Genomic DNA, 5485 nt, shown 5'->3' with positions numbered 1-5485 from the left:
TATTTATATTTTATTGAGAGGGACAATTATGCTTTTGTATAATATGACTTTAGGAGACAGAAGCTAGGCTTAATATGTAAATGCTTCTTTTGATGTGTCACCATATGTAGCCCTTTTCCTTTCCAGCTGGCTGGCCTTGCTGCCTCTTTCCTTGCCTTTATATCCAAACCAGAACTCACCAGGAAACTATTTCTAATTATCCATTTTTGTTTTGTTTTGTTTTGTTTTGTTTTACAGTTTCATGGAATTTTAGATTATTAGCACTGAAATGTAGTTTATAAACAATTCAGTTCAATCTTGTTTGCCCCCTTCATCTCACTTACATGATCACCTGCATGTATATGTGTGTGCACATGTGAACGTCTGTTTCTGATTCTTATGTGTTAGTACACTATTTTCATTAATAAGCTATATTTTAAGTCACCTAGAAAATATTTATTTAAATGTTTTTTGCATCCTTGGATATTTTTTAAAAATCTTATTGGCAAAATAATTTAAAGGATTAATGATCAATTTTGTATTTTCTCTTGGGCTATTCAGCTGATGTTAGATACACCCCATCCTGAAATTACTGAGGTGAAGGTTGCATAATGCATCATCTAATCTATTACAACCATTTTTTAAATGATAAATAACATGGCAGTCTCAAAAGAATGAGACATATGGTATAAAACCTTTGTAAGAAAATTATGTACATTACCCTTAATATTCTAACATCAATTATACCCTCTAATTAGATATTGGCTAGTTTATAGTTAATCCTTAAGAACAACTTTTTCCTTTCTAAGCCTAAACATTTACTTCCTGTCTTTGAGACATAATTCAGGAGTTGGATGATTGGGTGATGTGAATTTGGCAAAAGCATCAACAGTTTGGTTATTATTAGGTGATGTAGTAAAAAAGGCTTAACATGCAATATCTTCAGAAAAAAAGGCTTCATGGTAGGTACTGTTTATTAGATAAAAGAAAGGTGAGTCTTAGAGGGAAAAGCTTATCTAAGAAATGAAAATTAGTGGTAGAATTAGAATTTGATACAGTATCTCAGTGATACCGTTATTTGAATGTTCTTACACATTCTACTCTTCTCTCCTTGTACTATAGAATGATCTAATTAGTTTAATAAGACAGGGATTTATTAAAGAATCTCACTGACAGAATTTTTGGAGGAACTGAAGAAAAATACTCTAGGAGCATTTCCAGAGTTAACTACTGAGTCTCAATCCCAACCAGGCCCAACAAAGTTGCTTCTACTCTTTAGAAGCAGTCAAAATTAGGAAAGTATAATGAAAGGAAAGCTGCCAAGCCTCAGAGCCATTCCACCTTTGCTACAAACAACAAGCTACTGTAGTCAGAAGCTACTGATATGGCTGAAAATTCTAGAATCCTGCTTCTATCACATTTCACACTATCGAAATGGATGTCTCACATTCTGTCTCTCTCTCCAGGTAATTTAACCACTAATCTAAGCTTCATGAAGATATATCTTATCACCAGAAGATAGAGCATGAGTCTGTACCTTTTGGTACAATGGTGGATGCACAATGAAGTTGTGGGGCTTAGTGCTATTAATTCTGCTGTGAGGGAGCCAGCTAAATGTGGTGAGAGCCTTCAAGAATGTGGACAGCGTCCATTGAGAGCTATTCACTACAATGTCCAAATACTTATTTAGCACTTAATATGCATAAATTACCTAGTGCAAAGATTCACACCTGGAGATCAAATAATAAAATGCATTACTCATATTTACTATTTTGGGCAGGGGTTGTGTAGGATACAAAGGATAGAAAAACACAGTAAGATATGCCCCCATCCCATAGTACTGCACTGAGGTAAATCAAGGGTACGTACCAGTTTAAATCATTGTCCCTCTTGAGAAAGAGATTACCTAAATACATGGTTTGAATCTCTTTTGCCTATTATTTTTTTCATATATAGTGTATGTGTGTATATATATACATATATATTATACCATATTATAAGACTAGTCGTCTATATTGTTTATTGGGTATATTGGGAAAATTAATGCCAAGTTGATACTTATATAATTGGATAACATAGTACAATGTTCATCCTCATTTTTAAAAATTTTCATGTGAAAAATGGAATTATGAAATATCAACATAATATTTGCTATTGGGTTTAAGGAAGTCACATTGCCCTTTGGTATTTCTTGACTAATCAACCAAAATCCATATAGTAACAATAATATAATGACAATACAGTATGGTATGGTAACCATGGTATGGTAACAATAATAACTAAAAATGCATTTGGGATTTGCACATGAATTATTAAAATTAATTCTCAAAATAACTTCTGGAAGATAACATAAGTATTCTTATTACTGTATCTATATACTGTAAAGGAATTAAGGTCAAGAGAGTATAATTTGCCAGGAAAAAGTTCACTCAGCTGATCTGCATTGCTTAGGTCCTATACATGCCCAAAATAGGCCTCTGTTTAGGACAAGCCCTTGGAATATTCTGCCTGATAACAATGTTTTTATGTGTGTGAGGGCTTGGACCTCTCTGCTCTATTATTTTTCCTAACTATGTGATTTATCGAAAAGGCTGGTTTTACTTGGGGGATTAGGGAAGGGCTAGAATCTCAGTAACTGAGTTCAGTAATGTGGGCTGACACACAATAAAGATCCCTACACAAGGCTTGGGTGAGCTTCACAACACTTCACACATATTATACTTTATCACCTGAAGAATTATGATCATCCACATGTAATTCCACTGGGAGGGACACCTGGAAATTTGCACCTGATTCCTTCTGGACTTTGCCCCATATGCCTTTCACTTTGCTGATTTTAATCTGTATCCTTTGGCTGTAATAAACCATAACCATGAGTGTAAGAGTTTCTGAGTTCTTTTAGTTTGTCATCAAGGCTGAGGGTGATCTTACAAGCTCTTGACACAGAAATGTGGTAAATATCACACAGATCTCCAGAACAAATCTTGAAATTTTTGAAGAAAAATATAACACATCTCCTTTTAGAGTGGATGACGTTTTTTATATACAAGACAGCAGCATGAATTTACAGAGCTGCAGGCACATTTACCTACACTTTGGTAAAGTACATGTTGTGAGCAGGGGCAATTTGCCTTCTAGCACTCATCAATATTGTCTTATTGGGTTGGGATATTCATCCTTCATAAAAAGTCAAACACAAATGAGATATTATAGACAAAGTGAGTTTTGAAATGAGCTTTTAACTTCTTTTTTTTTTAGAGGTGAGGAAGTACTAGATTCTCTAAATCTTTCTATTGTTATTAGGAAATATCCAATGGAGAAAATATTGATCTTTCTTTTCTGTTGTCTCAGTGAGCAACCCTTCCTCTGGCTTAGTTTGTAATAATGCTTAAGCCTCCTGTTGAGGAAATGCCATTGGCTTGGCATCCTACATGTACAAAGATTCCACTGGGACCATCACTTTATTCTCCCATTTTTCTAGTTGAAATATTTTTTCATATATTGGGCTTAAGGCATTAATTGGTATTGTGATGATTTGTTCTTCCATAGCTTTATTTGTTCTGCTATCAAGAGAAGTCCCTATGATGATCTAACATGCCTATGGTTGTTAGGATTTGGAAATACTTAACAACTTTGAGGTCATGTTCAATCCATACATCTTTTTGTTTTGTTTAGTTTACTGTAAGTGTGAAATTGATTATATATTTTATTTGTTTGATTATTTATGAAATAAATAAAATTTATATTTATGAAATACACATTCATATATTTGGGTGACATAATACTTAATTCTCTTAAATAGTGGAAGTGACTATCTATTTATAAAGCAACTTATTCTATTCCTATTGGCAAATAGATAATACTTTCATAGAATAAAACTGAAAAATCATTGGCATAGTTGAGATTTTTTAGAGTTTTACTTTAGTTTTGACTTTAAAATACTTCACGCTATTTTAAGAAATTGGAATACTTGAAGAAATTTCAAATATTGGCAATCCACAAAAGGAAAAGAGAAAAATTCAATAGTAGTTTGGTAGGATATAAACCCTACAGGCCTAACTGATAGTTATATTCCATCTGGTTCATGGTTATTTCTAGGGGAGGAACACAAGCTACACACTGAAATGAACCTGATGATTTTCCGTAGCTGGCCAACAAGCTGTTGCATTTGAGCCAGTTATAATATTCATATGTTACTCAGTTAGGTTTACTTTGAAAGTATTTTTCCAGTCTAATGAGATTTATGGATTTCCTTTTATGTGGAGGTTCTCTACATGCCTTATATGTTTATTCTTATCTTCTTGTCTTTTTTTAGACTTTGCAAAATAAGAAACTATCAAAACATGCAATTTTGTTCTGATTTTGACTGTAGGGCATATGTATTATTCAGGGAGTAGACCAACTGGAACACAAATATGGCGCAGAAGTATTTTTATTATGGTCATATAGGATTATCTGAATTTCATTAGTTGCTGCTGGTTTGTGCCTGAAAGAAATGTCCTTCATTATCATTGCAAACCTGCAAAATTTCATTCCCTGAGACGAAATTGAGAACTCTGGCTTAATAAGATAGTTAGGAACTGGCATATTTATATATAATATAAAATGTTGATAATCTACTGATTTACTTTTCATGTGATTTCTTTGATACTCTTTTGAGACAATATTATTTTATGCCAAAGGGCACCTACTCTGGTGGTGGACTATAGACGTGCAAAATCAGCTTTGGTGTCTTTTCTTTAGATTACCTTGGCAAATTATTTTCTCTCTAAGCCTCCACTTCCTTATCTGTAAAATGGAAATAATAGTATCTATCTCTCTGGGCCTTTCTGAGAATTAAATTAAAAAATGCAACTGAAGTCACTAGGAAGAGTTTAAGATTTAGAAAGAGTTCTATGATGAATTACCAGGCCCTCTCATGGGCTCAGAAATACATAAGAACAATGACATATACTTGCCATCAGTCTGCCATAAAGGGTATCCAAATTTCCTTTGAGTTCTGACTTTTTTCTCTAAAATGGTACTAGTTTTTAGATCTTAGAGTGATAGAACTAGAAACTACACAACACCCAAATCTGAAAGTTATCCTAAACCACTTATCTTTATCTTCATTTCATATCAATGCAACTGTAAGCCTTGTTCTGCAAGGTCCTATTTTATCTCTTCTGAAGTATTGAGGTTGCTTTTTGTCAGCTTCTGGTCCATTTTCTCCATGTACTGGCACACAGGGAATACTCCATAACAAAATGGTAAAGTATAGAGTATAGTAACAATGAACATACTCTAGGGATTAAATTCGGGTTTTGCTTTACTTCTCTCTGTATCAGTTTTCCTATCTCCACCAAATGAATAGTTATGGTGTTACTTCACAGTGTCAGGTTGCCTTAAATATTCTATATAGTAAATGTGTACGTTGTAATTCTCAACGAATGTTAGATTTTCACCACCTATACTTAGATCTAATCAGATAATGAGTCTCTCCTCATTAAAACATTTTATAGCTACA

Source organism: Eumetopias jubatus, unplaced genomic scaffold (assembly GCF_037043125.1).
Source record: "Eumetopias jubatus isolate StellerSeaLion01/CBP00866 unplaced genomic scaffold, mEumJub1_p1.0 scaffold_4, whole genome shotgun sequence".
Classification (NCBI taxonomy): domain Eukaryota; kingdom Metazoa; phylum Chordata; class Mammalia; order Carnivora; family Otariidae; genus Eumetopias; species Eumetopias jubatus.
This window is presented reverse-complemented; position numbering follows the sequence as displayed.